We start from the raw sequence: 16,281 nt of genomic DNA on the forward strand, positions 1-16,281 counted from the left end.
ATCTCTCTTTCATCTTAAAGTGTCTTTCAGAACTTCCAAGGACGGGAGTCTTTACATCTCTCAGGTTTCATCTCCAAGGAAGCACGAACTTGCCTAAGCTGTAAGGATTAGCGGGTAGCAGAGAGACCCTAACAGGCCCCAGAAACAGCCGTGATGGGAGGGGGTCTATTTGTTGGGGCACGATAGAAACTGACGAGCGGAGATAAGTACCAAAAGCGCTGTCCTGGGCAGAGCAGCCGCCTCTGCTGTCAGCTGCACCTGCCGCGGGGAATGGGTGATCTCGGGCTCAGGGCATGTCTGCAGTGAGCCCCACCCCTATAACCAGCAGTCCCACCAAACTCTGCGAGGCCTTTCTCCATGGACAAAACACTGACCCACTGTCATGGGTTGAACGGTGGCCCCCAGAAAAATATGGACGCCTGGAACCAGTGTGTGCGATCTTATCTGGAAAAACGGTCTTTGCTGAGGCTTACCTGGATGAGGGTAGGTCCTACATCCAATGACAAAAGAAGTCACAGACACACAGAAAAAGTGGCATGAGGGCCAAGGCAGAGACTGGAGTGATGTGGCCACAAGCCAAGGAACATCAAGGGGTCTCTCTGGCAGCCACCAGAAGCTGGGAGAGGGGTGCGGGGGTGTGGTGGTGTGGCCATGTAATCACAGCTCACTGCAGCCTGGACCTCCTGGGCTCAAGCAGTCCTCCCTCAGAGCCCCTGAAGGAACCAGCCCTGCCCACACCTCCATCTCAGCCTCCAGACCCCTAAAGGAATAAACCGCTGTTGTTGACAGCGCTTTGTTACGGCAGTCTCCAGGACACTGACTCCTCCACCCGCGATTTCACTGGGCGGTAGAGCAAGTGCCGTTATCAGCCCATCTGATAGATGGGAAATCAGAAGTTTGGGGAGGAAAACTGGCTCACACAATGACCTCACTTAGTCAAAGAAGTTTGGGCTGAAGCTTGCAAACACATCTTTGACTTTCATCTGTCTTCTCTGTCTCTTGAGACCAAAGGACCAGCGCAAAGCCAATGGACACCTTTACTTTCTTGATCAGCATTTGCCACTTAATCAGCAAAAGAGCAAAGGCAGGTGAGACCTCTGCTCTGCTTGTGATCTGAGGAAGCAGGTGGCTTCTCCGTGCCTCGAAGGTGGCATCCCCATAAGAGAGAACATGTGCACCCCTCAGAAAACTCAAGGGATGGGAGGCTCCATCTCTTCCAAGTGGGCCTCTGAGCATGAACGGCCCTGCTGCTCTCGGCCTGGCCCCTTGGACCAGGACCACAGTACACTGAAGTGCAGTCTCCGGTGGCGCCTTCCAAACTCAGACTTCTTGAGACCTCGCCTGGCCTCAGGGACCTTGTCAGGTCAAGGCTCCTGTGCCCGCTTCCCACCGTGTGCACCTGTCTCCAGCCGTAAAACGAGTAATACAAGTCAAGAGAAATGGACGTTCTGAGAGGGAAGCGGCTAGAAATTTGCTCCCCAATCCACGCTGCCAATTTACAGCCCTGCTAGATAGCGATACAGAAATGCATTCCAGCCGGAAACAGGGCCAGGGAGGGCTGACAGTTGTTGACAGCAATCAACCCAGACAGGGAGATGTTCTGATGGCCCGATTCCCAACTCCCAACTCCGAACCCAATGGTGCTGGCTCACATGGGTGATATGTTTGGAGGAAACAGCTGGCACTCGGGCCCCACACCCCACAGCTGGCTCAAGGCGGAAGAGGTGACCTCAGCAGGTTTGCTGGTAACAGGGAAAGGGAGGAGAGAGAGGGGCTGGGGGAGAGGGGAGAGAGAAGAGAGGTAGAGGGAGGGAGGGAGATGGAGAAAGACAGAGAGGGAGGAGGGGGAGAGTGGGAGAGCGAGGAGGGGAAGAGAGAGCACAGACCAAGAGAGAAAGAGTGAGTCTCTTGGCGACCAGGACTGCATGCCCCCAACAGAGTCCTTTTCTGAAGAAGAAAGAAATAGGCCACAGAATCTGGGTTTTATCCCAAGCACCCACAGACAGCTCTGCGGGCCATATATTATTCTATTGAGCAGTAATGCCAGGCTGCGCCAGTCTTGCTGCGTTCTGAATTGGTGTTTCCAAACACCTCCCCAGCTCAGCCTCTCCACCGCTCCAAGTCATTTCAAATCAGCAACTGGAAGAGCCCCCGAGACCTGCAGCCTCTGTGTCTGAGCACAGATATCCAATTCTCCCCGAAGGCAGTGAGTCAGGAAAAAACTGTCCAAAGATTTCACCCCCTCAAAAAGACACCCTTCATCAAAATGAATAGAGCTGCAGGCCCTAAAATCACACTTGGTAAGTTATGTCCTCTGTCCCCTTCTGGAGCTGCGGAGAGACCCGCACAGTGCCATGCTGTCCACAGGGTGCCACGGGGCGGGCCTGTGCCAAGTGCCTTCAATGGGTCTGGTCTGAGCAGAGCTGGGGTGTGAGTGTCTTATGCACACTGATTTCAAAAGCTTCCTCCACAATAAAAATTTAAAAACCATGTAAAATACCTGATTAATACTCTGAGTATTTTTACACACTGAAATAATACTGTTTTGGCAATACTAGGTTAAGCAAACTCATTCAAGAAACTGATTGCGTACCACTTCACACCCATTAGGATAGTCACTATCAGAAAACAGAAAAGAACAAATATTGGTGAAGATGTGGAGGAACTGGAACCTTGGGAACTGCTGTGGGAACGTAAATGATGCAGCAGCTGTGAAAAACAGTGAGCCAAATACTCACTGGTGAACGAGGGGATAAACAGAATGTGGTCTACCCTATGATGCAATGTTACGCAGCCTTAAAAAGGAAGGAGAAGCCAGGTGCAGTGGCTCACACCTGTAATCCCAGCACTTTGGGAGGCTGAAGTGGGCGGATCACGAGGTCAGGAGTTTGAGACCAGCCTGACCAACATGGTAAAACCCTGTCTCTACTAAAAATACAAAAATTAGCCACGTGTGGTGGCACATGTCTGTAATCCTAGCTACTCGGGAGGCTGAGGCAGGAGAATTGCTTAAACCTAGGGGGCAGAGGTTGCAGTGACCTGAGATCATGCTACTGTACTCCAGCTTGGGTGACAGAGCAAAACTCTGTTTTGGAGGGGGGAAAAAAAAAGGAAGGAGAGGCCAGGCATGGTGGCTCATGCCTGTAATCCCAGCACTTTGGGAGGCAAGGTGGGTGGATCACTTGAAGCCAGAAGTTTGAGACCAGCCTGGGCAAAACGGCAAAACCCCATCTCTACTAAAAATACGACAAGTAGCCAGGCGTGGTGGCGCATGCCTGTAATCCCAGCTACTCAGGAGGCTGAGATACAAGAATTGCTTGAACCTGGGAGGCAGAGGTTTTAGTGAGCCGAGATTGCGCCACTGTACTTCAGCCTGGGTGACAGAGTAAGGCTCCGTCTTTTAAAAAAAAAAAAAAAAAAAAGGAGATTCCAACACTCACTATAACATGGGTGAACTTTAATGACATCACTTTAGTGAAAACAGCTAGATGCAAAAGGACAAATACCGTATGATTCCACCTGTTTGGGGTCCCTAGGACAGTCACATTCATGGAAACAAACAAGAGGATGGTGGGGGCAGGGGCTGGGGAGAGTGGGGCTGGGAGTGCATGTTTAATGGGGATGGAGTTTCAGATTGGAGAGATGTAAAAATTCTGGAGATGGACAACTGCGATGATTTCCATGACTCTGTGAATGTACTTAATGCTGCTGACTGTACACATAAAAAATAGTTAAAATGGTTAAATTTTGTTAAATACATTCACCACAATAAAAATTAGTTTTACTGTTTCTTTTCACTTTTTTTTTCCAACATGGCCTCTAAGACATTTAAAATCCCTCCATGGCGCCACCATGTTTCCATTGGGTGGCAGCGCAGGGCTGGGGTACAGGCAGGATCCTGAGCTCCAGCCTGAGCTCCTGATTTGGCAGGTCTCGGGTGGGGGGACAGAGAATAGGGCTCCCCAACGTCTCCCAAAGTAATGCCGATGCCACTGGTCTGGGGATCCCACTTTGAGAACCACCACTGGAAAGCATTTGAATACCACCCACTTCTGAGCTGGCAGTTTGACGAATGTGGGCCAAGCATTCTGGAATTTCCAGCTAGCGGAACAGCCCAGCCTCCCTCTTGCTGGTTGAATCTTTGGACTCACTGTGAGGGACGCAGGACATCCATCAGCCTCCTGACCTCCGATCTGTGGAGAGACACACCCCCACTGCATGTGGCAGCTCCCTCCCGGGCACTCACAGGCATCTCACTGAAGAGGACGAGTCCAGACCAGCTGCCACTCTCACCATAGGAGGAGGCAGGCTGGCTCTGCAAGGGACACAGCTCTCGGCTCTGCTAAGGACTTCAGACAATGTCCTCTCCCATCTGGAGAGACTTCCCGAGTGCAGCTCTAATCGGAATTCTGATTCGAGAGGTGACATTCATTTCTGCCCTAAGGACAGGATGAGCTCTCCGCCAGCAAGCCCCTGTTTACAGCAATGCCCCCTCCACCACCCCATCACACGGCCACTTCCTGCTGTGCTTGCAACAAGAGTGAGCATTATTATTAATATTGCCGCACAGAGAACAGTCGAATCATGTGATAATGCCAGGAGTCAGCTTTGCTGGGAGCTGGTCGGCGAGCATTTGTACCAAGCCAGCTGGAGAGGGGCTGGGGTGCCTGCCTGTCTCAGAATGGCCTCCATGCAGGGCTCTCCCTGACTCCACTCTCCTTTCCAAGTCGCCTCACACCACAGTGAAAGCAGCAGAGGATACAGTGGCCCAAATGCAGGGGAGTCCACTCCTCCCATTTCTCTACCAATGATGCCCACTTCCTGCAGGCATCAGGGCTGAGCCAGGGCATGGGCCGTGCCCTGCCCACTCTAGTGAGATGGGTCATTCACGCTGGGAGACCCACGTTACATGGGACATCAAGCCGGCTAACCTGCATTCCCCAAGATTCATATGCTGAGTCTTAACCCCCAGCAGCACAGAACGTGACTATATTTGCAGTAGGGCCTTTAAGGAGCTAACGGAGGTAAAATGGGGTCACTGGGGTGGGTCCTAATGCAGTGTGACTGGTGTCCTCTTAAGGAAAGGAAATTCGGACACTGACACACACAGAGGCATGACCCTGGGAGGTCAAAGGGCAGAGACGGTATCTGCAAGCTAAGGAAAGAAGCCTCAGGAGAAACCAGCCCTGCAGACACCGTGGACTTGGACTTCCAGCCGCCAGAATGCTGAGAAAATGAGTGATGTGGAAGCTGCCCAGGCTGTGGGTCTTTGTCACGATGGAGACTGGAAGGCTGCTGAAAAGGCCCTACTAAGTGCTGCCCTTGGGGAATGAGAGATGGCCACAGGGGATGACCCTGAAGATTTGTAGCCACCAAGAAATTGCCTTTTGTAAGTGACTGTCCTTGAGAAGCAGTGGGAGAGAAGTTCTGTGGGGAGGGGACTCCACGATGAATATATGAGCATCCACTATTTGCAAGGCCCATCCAACCACCAGCACCAGGCCACGGCCAGGCAGGAATCACACAATAATGGTGGTAACAGCCGTCACACAGGGCATGGCAGTTGTGCAGGGGTGTGTTAGGCAGAAGACACACAGCGTGCCATCCCATGCAACAGCCCCACCATCTCCCCAGTTTATAGATGAGTAGACTGAGGCTCAGGGGGACTGAGACTCAGGTCACCAGCTAGGCAGTGGTCAGCTTGGAAGGTGAGGAGAAGCCCAGGCTCCACAACCACTCATGCAGCCTCGGAACAGGGCAAGCTGGTGACACGCCCCTCCCCTCCACTAGGGTCCTGACTGCCAGGACAAAAGCCATGCTGGAAGCTACAGGAGGTGCAAAGAGAAACACAACTGGAAGGCACTTCCAGGCCAGTGGTGAAAAGCAAGGAGGCCACCCCGGCGGGGAAAGGGAGCATGGGCAAGCTCTGCGAATGGGGACGGGAGCTTCCAGAGCTGAGGATGGGATGGGAAGGGGACCTGGGGTGCCATGAAGGATGATTTAAAACCATGCAAAGACCGGGAAGGGTGTTTGCAGGGAGGTGGTCTCCCACACCAAAAGCCTGGAACATGGAAAGGAAGAGTGGCTGGGGGGGGATGGACTATTTCGCAGAGGCAGAGGGTGGAAGCGAAGCCCAGGCAGGGTTCTATCCACACAGCCTGGCTCCTTCCTCTGGAAACAGCCCCTCAGAGTCTCCCTGGAGAAAGACCCTTCCAGTTCCCAGGGCTTGACCCTGGGGTTTAATGGGGCTGACTCTGCCTCTCCTGCTTAAAGGGCGATCACATGAGCCAGGCCTGGCCATCTAGAGCATCCCATGTCATTGAACTGGTTCAAAGGAAAAACAAGATGTCGATGAGGCCAGAGATATGCAGTCCCAAAGCTTCTGCTAGGGCTGCTGTTTCGCTGGGGTGGGGATCTCCACGAATAAAGTCGACCTGGAGCTGGCAGAGACCACCACGTGGAGAAGGCAGAGGTAGAAGGTGGGACTGGACCCATCTTGAGAACACAGTTGGTACCCTAGGCTCTAGCTATGTCTCAGGACGTCCTGGAAATTCAATTATATGAGCCAAGAAATCCCTCCTCCACCTCTCCGTTTCTCTGTAGCCACTGTGAGTTGGATAAGAGAACCAGGAGGGACCTTGAATGCCATGCTGAGGAATTCAGACTTCAGGGCGTCAAACCAGTGGGGTGCTGAGAAATGTAACCTCCAGCACTCTGGGGAGGAGCCAAATTTATAGCATTTGCCAATTTCCATCATGCAAATATTCCCACCATGGCCAGTTCCAAGCTACCAGCATGCCCTTGCTGACCACGGTCAGGGAGGGACTGCACAGACGGCTCTGGGGAGTCAATGAGAGCCAGCTCCAGCTACCATGAGCTCATGCTAGGGACCCAGAGTTTCTTGCTAGAGTGTTTGCTGAAGTTCACTTTGATCTGTTAGCACAGACTAGACTGAAGGGCAGAGGCCCTGCTCTACCCACCATGATCTGGGTAAGAACCAGGCAAGGGGCAGCCACAGAACAGAAAGTGGCTGGTGCCTGCAGAGGAGGGTTGGTCGTATCAGTGGCCAAGAGGCCTCTTTCCTCGGCTCTGCCCACCCTGAGTTGGCCTTGACCCTGGCTCAAGGGCAGGGTGTCCTTCTGGACGAGGCAGCAGCTCTGCACGGTCAGTGCCGATGGTCACTCTGCTGAAATCAGGCCTTGGTCTCTCTGGCCTCACCCAGTCCCCTGTTGGGCCATACTAAGGAGTGGGTACAGGGCAGCCCCACTGCCTGTGGACACTGACCAGGGCCTGGCTGGAGGCTTCTGTGCACTGTGCCCATGCTGTCCAGCTGCCCACTGTGATGGGCCTACAGTGCTGACATATCCCTGCCCAGACACACCCCCAACCTCCCACACTGTTTCCCATCCAGGCCCAGCAGGCACTGCTCATTTCATTTTGATTTTTTTTGAGCTCAAATCCTGCTCTGCATCAGAGAGAGCTGAACAAAATGAGCTGCTCAACGTAGACATGGAGCATATGGCAGGCCACATTTGAATGTTGCTGCTGGTGGCATCCCTGAAGCAGACAGCACCACGTGCCTAGCCCGGCCGGCAGCTGAGCCCCCAGGTTGAAGCTGGGCCGTTTTGACCCTGTGGGAAGGCTGCCCATTTGAAAACTAAAATAAAAAAGATGAGAGAGTTTGGCTTGAGGTTCTGCCAAAGCAATTATCTAGACACAGTCTTTACATCAATGAATGCAGCTTTTCCTTGCACGAGGGAGTGACTGAGGCAGTTTTGAAAGCAGAGTCATACTAGATGAACCCAGAGGTGGATGCTCAGTGGGGACGTAATGAGGGCCTTGTCAGGAAACTACACAGTTCCCCCTTTTCCATGGTGGCACAGGGTGATGAAGAATGAAAGGTAAGAACATTAGACCCATGAAAGCAGGCACCTCATTAGCTTTGTTGGTCATGGAATCCCTAGAATCTAGCAATGATGGTCGGATGGATGGATGGATGGATGGATGGATGGATGGATGGATGGATGGAAAGATGGATGAATGACTGGATGAATAGATGAACTGATAGATGGGCTAACAAGTAGGAAGATAGACAGGAGGATGAATGGACGGTTGTGTGGGTGGATAATGGAAAGATGGATGAATGGATGGAAGAATGGATGGATGTGTGGGTGGATGATGGACACATGGATGAATGGATGGATGTGTGGGTGAATGATGGACAGATGGTGAATGGATGGATGTGTGGGTGGATGATGAAAAGATGGATGAATGGATGGATTGGTGGGTGGACGATGGACAGATGGATGAATGGATGGATGTGTGGGTGGATGATGGATAGATGGATGACGGACAGATGGGTGAATGGATGGATGTGTGGGTGGATGATGGACAGATGGATGAATGGATGGATGAGTGGATGGATGTGTGGGTGGATGATGGACAGATGGATGAATGGATGGATGTGGGTGGATGATGGATGAATGGATGGATGTGTGGGTGGATGATGGACAGATGGATGAATGGATGGATGTGTGGGTGGATGATGGACAGACGGATGAATGGATGGATGTGTGGATGGATGGAAAGATGGTTAAATAGATGGATGTGTGGGTGGATGATGGACAGATGGATGAATGGGTGGACGTGTGGGTGGATGACAGACAGATGGATGTGTGGGTGGATGACGGACAGATGGATGAATGGATGGACGTGTGGGTGGATGATGGACAGATGGATGAATGGATGGATGTGTGGGTGGATGATGGACATATGGATGAATGGATGGATGAGTGGATGGATGTGTGGGTGGATGACGGACAGATGGATGAATGGATGGATGTGTGGATGGATGGAAAGATGGTTAAATGGATGGATGTGTGGGTGGATGACGGACAGATGGATGAATGGATGGATGGATGGGTGGATGATGGACAGACGGATAAATGGATGGACGTGTGGGTGGATGATGGACAGATGGATGAATGGATGGATATGTGGGTGGATGATGGACGGATGGATAAATGGATGGATATGTGGGTGGATAATGAATGGATAGATGGATGGATTGGTTGGTTGATGATGGACAGATAGGTGAATAAATGAATGTATGAGTGGATAATGGACAGATGGATGGATGAATGGATGTGTGGGTGGATGATGGAAAGGTAGATGAATGGATGGATGTGTGGGTGGATGATGGATGGATGGATAGATGCATGGATTGGTGGGTGGATGATGGACAGATGGGTGGATAAATGGATGTGTGGGTAGATGACGGATGGATGGACAAATGGATGTGTGGGCGGATGATGGACAGATGATGGATGGATGAATGGATAACTGGATGAATCAATGGACAGATCAATGGACTAACAAGTGGGAGGATGGATGGAAGGATGGATAGATGGATGGATGGACTAACAAGTAGCAGGATGGAAGGATGGATGTGGGGATTGATGATGGACAGAAGATGGATGGATGAGTGGATGGCTGACTGGATGAATAGAAGGACTGATCAATGGACTAACAAGTGGGAGGATGAACAGATGTATGTATATGTATGTATGTATGTACCAGTGGGAGGAATGGCAGATGGATGGAAGGATGGATGTGTGGGTTGATGATGGACAAAATATGGATGGATGAATGGATGGATGACTGGATGAACAGATGGACAGATCAGTGAACTAACAAGTGAGAGGACAGACAAATGGATGGATGGATGGATGGATGGATGGATGGATGGACCAGTGGGAGGAATGGAAGATGGATGGAAGGACGAATGTGTGGGTGGATGACTGACAGATGGAGGAATGGATGGATAGATGGACCAGTGAGAGGAATGGAAGATGATGGATGGATGAATGGATGGATGACTGGATAAACAGATGGACAGATCGATGGACTAACAAGTGAGAGGATGTATGTATGGATGGATGGATGGACCAGTGGGAGGAATGGAAGATGGATAGAAGGATGGATGTGTGGATGGATGATTGACAGATAGATGAATGGATGGATAGATGGACCAGTGAGAGGAATGGAAGATGATGGACAGATGGATGAATGGATGGACTAATGGGAGGAATGAACAGGTGAATAGAAGGATGGATGAGTGAGTGCATGGATGGATTCATGTGTGAGTGGATGAATGGATCGGTGGGCAGGTGGGTAAATGGATAGATGGATAGATGAACACAAGTTACTCTTCTTTTCCCTAATAACATATAGGAAAGGCATTCAGATGTCCCCAGGCTTCTCCATACCTTTAGCCTGTCCTATCTCAGTGTAAGAGCCAATTCTCATGGGGTCAAGCAGCCTGTTGTCAGGATTTAGGCTGGTTGGTTCAGATCCCCGCTCTGCACTGAGCTGCACCGTATGCCCTGGGGCAGGCCACTTCACTTTTCTGAGTTACCTAGTTCTCCTTTGGGAGAAGTGGTGAAGTTGCACTGACTAGGAGGCCTGGGCAAGGATGGAATAAGATGGTGATCTCTTAACACAAAGCCTGGGCTGCTGTGAGTCCCCCAACCATTAATTATGATGATGAGCTTCTGAAGCCTTGGATATTCTTAGCTACCTATTGTTATATTTCTTTGGTAGCTTTGATTGATTCTCTTTAAAAATGTCCAAATGGGGAATATTAGAAAATAAATGGCATTCCAGGGCTGCAGGAAAGTGCAGTGTGGAAGAAAAGTTGCCTATATCTCTGTAGACTGATTTCCGTGACCAACCTCTGTCACACACAGCGTCTCTGCCTGCTTAGGACATGCGTCGGGGTCCTTACTGCCTCTTTGAAACGATTCTGCAATGCATACAGTGCGATGCCTCTTAGGGCGGTGGGGATGGTGGGCCCCGACTGCCCAGGTGGCCGTGGGTGTGATGAAAATGCACAGCCCTTCCCAGTGACTCCAGGGAATCTTTGTGTTGGATGCTTAATTTTCAATTTGCATTTTTAAAAAGGTAACATTTGATCCAGATGAGTTGGTCTGTTCTTGAAATATTTATCTGAAAAGAACACATTTTATTGCCTTATGGGGAGGGAGGGAACCTCTTTTGATGCTGAGTCTGAAGTTATTTAAAGAGCGTTCCAGGGATGTAGTGAATTTCTCTCTGAGTCTCAGCTGTTTTGAGGTTTATTTGATGGTTCCGATGCTGGCACTAAGTGGGAGAGGGCTCAAGGTCAGGAGCACTGCTCCCCACGGCAAGGCGCCTACGTCACACAGCCGAGCCATGTGAGAGCCATCCCCACCGTGTGATGGAGAGGCTGGTGCAGCCTTGGCATCTGTACTAGCCCAAGCCAGGTCTTTGAAGGCAGAAACATCTTGAAAATGCCCAGGGTGCTTTCCCTTTGACAAACCTGCCCAGCAGTTTTCTAAACTGCACAATTTCCAGAACCTTAAATGCCACATTGAAGAGCAGAGAAGCCCGTGCAGAGTCAGTGTCTCCAAAAGCCCACAGCTGTGTGTGTAGGACCCAGTCCCAGCGGGCCCGTGACCCCGTGGCCATCTGGCTGGGATCCTGGAGACCACTGAGGGCCTGGTCCATCCTGTGACTGCGCCACGGGCCTCTCATCTGTCCCTCTAGGTAAGCACACGTGGGCAGTGTCCACTATGGGGCTACTAGAATACAGCATCTCTGCACATTCCTTCACATGTTTTATCAGGACAGACTCATTCATTTCTCTGGGAGAAATATCCAGTTGAGTATATTTCTGGGGCTATTTCCTAGGGAAGTTCACGTGTCACTTTACTCAGAAGACCCTGCCAAAGTCTTTTCTAAAGTGCTTGTAGCCATTTAGGCCTCCCTGAGCCAGGTATTCACCCATGATGATTTGTCTGAACAAATCCCAGAATTGCCGGTGCTGGGAATAGGTGGAGAGTGAGGCAGCCACATCTGGCCTCAGGGTTCCGTGACAACAGGTGAAGGTGGCATCAACCGCTAGATGCCAGGTGCTGAGAAGCTCAAGGAAGAGACAGAATCCAGGGTGGCAGGCATGGCTTCTCTAAGGATCTGACATTTCAGTCGAGGCCTACATAATGAGAAAGAACCCAGCCATATATGGAACCAACGGGAAAATGTTCTAGAAGCAGCGGTTGGGTTTGGCAGCTAACTGTTGCATGAGGCTCTGTGCTGGGTCTTCACAGGGACCTCACAAAAACCTTGCACCTCTTTGCTTGGTGGGGACAGTAGAGACGTCTGTCTTATTTGATGCTGTATCCAGGCAGAGCAGATGGTGGTCTGGGGTGAAACCGGGATTTGGTGCACTAGACGGGCGTTACCTGGGCTTTTGGGATCCTGAAAAATCCCCACAGAGATTGTAACCTTGGAAGCCAAGCACAAGGTCTTTGCTCCAAATAAAGATGTGGAAGATTTTGATCCACACCAAGGGGCTGGGTTTATGAGACAAATGACAGTTATGATCTATAGAGGAACTCATGTGATTAAGCTCATCAATTATAGAAATTATACATAGATATAGATACAATATATAAAGTCAGACCTAGTCTAAATATTTACTATGAAAAAGACCTAAAGAAGGAGTTGAGACCCTTGGGTTCCATTTCTACTTCAGCCTCAGATTTCATTTTCCCCTCTGTGGCAGACATGAGAATATTAACTAGTCTAATAGTAAGAACACCAGGGATTGGGGCTGCAGTGACAGTGCCTAGTTGTACCACACTGACTCTGGGAGCAGTTTCTTTGGTTTTTATCTTTACAAGATGGGAGAGGCTCACAGCCCCTAAAATCATAAAGGGCCACACTGTAAACCATCAGCACCATGGTGATGAGTGATTTCCAGAACGTTCTATATGTCTGCCAGCGTGATCAGTATGGAAGCGGCACACCAGTTCACAGGAGTGAGGATACAGAATCACTGCCCGAGAACGCGCGTGGGAGGAAAAGATGGCCGTGGTTTCTGCAGAGGGACAGGGATACGCAGCGCATCCTGGGGAGGGAGGTGGGGTCGAAAGGAGGGGCTGGAGGACCCCTCCACATCCACTCCCTGGGACCCTGAAACAAAATCAGCCTCAAAGAGGCATTTAGATTCACTTACTAATAACACCAGTAAAAATAAGGGAGCTTTTCCTTTTTGAGACTGACTCTCGCTCTGACACCGGGTCTGAGTCAGTGGCATGATCTTGGCTCACTGCAACCTCCGCCTCCCAGGTTCAAGCGATTCTCCTGCCTCAGCCTCACGAGTAGTTGGGACTACAGGCACCCGCCACCACCCCCAGCTAATTTTTTGTATTTTTAGTACAGACGGGGTTTCACCATGTTAGCCAGGATGGTCTTGATCTCCTGACCTTGTGATCCACCTGCCTCAGCCTCCTAAAGTGCTGGGATTACAGGCGTGAGTCACCACACCCGGCCTGAGCTTTTTCTTAATAATGTTCTCCCTAGGAAAAAAAAAAAAAAAAGCCTAAATATCCTCACACAAGTCCCTGAAGCCTCAGGATGTTTCACATTTTCCTTAAGAAGGAGCTCAGATTAATGGGAAATTTGGCCTTAAGAAAACAGAATGCAGGCCGGGCGCGGTGGCTCAAGCCTGTAATCCCAGCACTTTGGGAGGCCGAGACGGGCGGATCACGAGGTCAGGAGATCGAGACCATCCTGGCTAACACGGTGAAACCCCGTCTCTACTTTAAAAAATACAAAAAACTAGCCGGGCGAGGTGGTGGCGCCTGTAGTTCCAGCTACTCGGGAGGCTGAGGCAGGAGAATGGCGTGAACCCGGGAGGCGGAGCTTGCAGTGAGCTGAGATCCGGCCACTGCACTCCAGCCCGGGCGGCAGAGCGAGACTCCGTCTCAAAAAAAAAAAAAAAAAAAGAAAGAAAACAGAATGCAATTTTCCCCCAAATCCCCTGCCCAGGTTGTCTCTCTGCCTCACTGCAAGCGGCGTCGGGAATAATCAGGCCTCCTCTTGCAGATCGTCATAACCACAATTAAGTCTCGAAGCCCCGGGCCGGAGCCAGGTGCACTGGGTGCGTTTAATGCCACTGGGTATTTCAGAAAAGGCAAGAAGCGTGAAATTTATTTGATGCCTTGACACAAAAGCACTCTGCCATTGTGGAAGAGAGTGAAAGGTGTGAAAATTAAACAAATTAACCCAACTTTCCATAGAAGCAGCATTGTTTAAGATTTCAGCAGCTGTCCTCATCATGGTTTTCGGAAATTAAAACAATCAGGAACAAGCAGAGGACGCGGGTGGGGGCTGCAGAAGCATCTTCTCCTTAGCAAAGAGAAGAAATGTGCCCTGGGACAGGTGGTGGTGGGAGTCCTGGCCCAGGACCCCTGTATCTGCCTGGCTGTACCAGCTCAGCTGCACCTGCCCAGCGTCTCCTTGCCCAGTGCCCAGCTTCCGGGAGTCCAAGCTGTACTTTCTGATCAATGGCATGTGAAAAGACATGGTCCTTTCATTAGGACTTAACTGAGGTTGTCAGTCACCTAATTGCTTCACTAAAATATAATTAATTAAGAATAACATGTGGAGATATTTACATGAGCTGGAGATCACACACTGCAATTTGTAGCTTTTTTTCCTGAAACACGGTGTCCTGCCAGACATTTTTCTCCTTGTATTTAGATAAAGGGGACAAGCTATTTCATGGTAAAGATGTTGATTTCCCCTCTCAGCTTGGGTTTCGGGATAAAGACAATTTAAGTCTATTATCTGTGCCAAAAAAAGTGTCTCGTGCAAAATCAGGAATACACACGGAGTTCCTGAGGGAAAGGTACAGACCCAGGAACACAAGAGGTAAACACAACCCTGCACGAGCACATGGCCCTCCGGAGAATAATGCCGAGCACCGCACGCTTGAGGTCCAGGCAGAACTAAAGTCAGGGAAAAGGGCCCCTCCTAGTCTCTTAATCCAGCCTGCACGTTTTCCATGATGATTTGATTTGAGTATGGCACCGACACCAGGGAGACAGGGCCCACAAAGTGGCCACTCTCCAGAATGTCCGGATCTCTAGAGAGGGGACCATAGACCTCAGGGTCAACCCAACAGAAGCAAAGCAACAACTAGGACTCAGTACCACCCCTGCCCCCAAACTCAGCAGCTCCAGAAAAAATAAGTTACTCAGTGTGAAGGACTGCAGGTTCAACTGCACACAAGGAAACACCCTCAAACCCAAAGGGCTGCATTTGCTCCCGTAAGTGAAGCCCAAAAGCTGACAATGCAGGAGGATGATAGTGGCGAAAGGGATGGCAAAGATCCAGACCCACCGCCTGCTTTTCTGCTGTGTACATGTGTGGCTTTCCTCGTCAAGATCCTCTCATGGTCCAAGATGGCTGCTGGACCTCCAGCTATCACAGCTGTGTTCCATGCAGGAGAAAGGAGAAAGGGAGAATGGGGGCAGGAGAGACCCCTGCAAAATTAACTTTCCGGAAGTCCCACAAAATGTTTCCACTTAATTGCAGTGGTCAGCACTTAGTGACAGGGTGACGCTTCGCCGTAAGGGAGCCTAGGAAATCAGCCTTTTTGCTGGATGGATTATTGTCCTATGTAAATCTGTGGATCTGTAAATAAGGAAGAAATGAAAATGGATTTCTCCAATGAACTCCATCCTAGTGACAAAAGGACAAGTGGCTTAACCATTCTGTTTCTTCATCTATAAACTGGCCTAACAGGGCTGTTTCAGATAAGATGCTATATAGATACAGTCAGCCCTCCATATCCATGGGTTCCATGTCAGTGAATTCAACCGACTGCTGATTGAAAATATGTTTTAAAAACTGCATCTGGGCCAGGCACGGTGGTTCATGCCTGTAATCCCAGCACTTTGGGAGGCTGAGGTGGGCAGATCACCTGAGGTCAAGAGTTTGAGACCGGCCTGGCCAATATGATGAAACCCCATCTCTACTAAATTTCAAAAATTAGCAGAGCTTGGTGGTATACACCTGTAGTCCCAGCTACTTGGGAAACTGAGGTACGAGAATTGCTTGAACCCAGGAGGAGGCTGCAGTGAGCCGAGATCGTACCACGGCACTCCAGCCTGGGTGACAGAGCGAGACTCTGTCTCCAAACAAACAAACTGCATCTGTACTGGACATGTACAGACTCTTTTTCTTGTCAATAGTTCCTAAACAATACTGTATAACAACTATTTACATAGCATTTACGTTGCATTTGGTATTATAAGTAACCTAGTGGTGATTTAAAGTACATGAGAGGATGTGCATAGGTAACACACAAATACTGCATAATTTTATATCAAGGATTTGAGCATCCTTGGATTTTGGTATCCTGGGGAGGTCCTGGAGCCAGTCAGTCTCCCA

The 16,281-nt window shown here is 50.2% G+C and overlaps 1 protein-coding gene across 1 annotated transcript in view; it reads right to left on the reverse strand.

Moving 5' to 3' along the window:
• The window catches only part of LOC105470550 (cadherin 4), a 683,954-nt gene that overhangs the window by 523,907 nt on the left and 143,766 nt on the right, over positions 1-16,281 (reverse strand). The gene's annotated exons all lie outside the window — the stretch shown is intronic.

The sequence above is a fragment of the Macaca nemestrina genome, chromosome 15 (genome assembly GCF_043159975.1).
Source record: "Macaca nemestrina isolate mMacNem1 chromosome 15, mMacNem.hap1, whole genome shotgun sequence".
Lineage (NCBI taxonomy): Eukaryota > Metazoa > Chordata > Mammalia > Primates > Cercopithecidae > Macaca > Macaca nemestrina.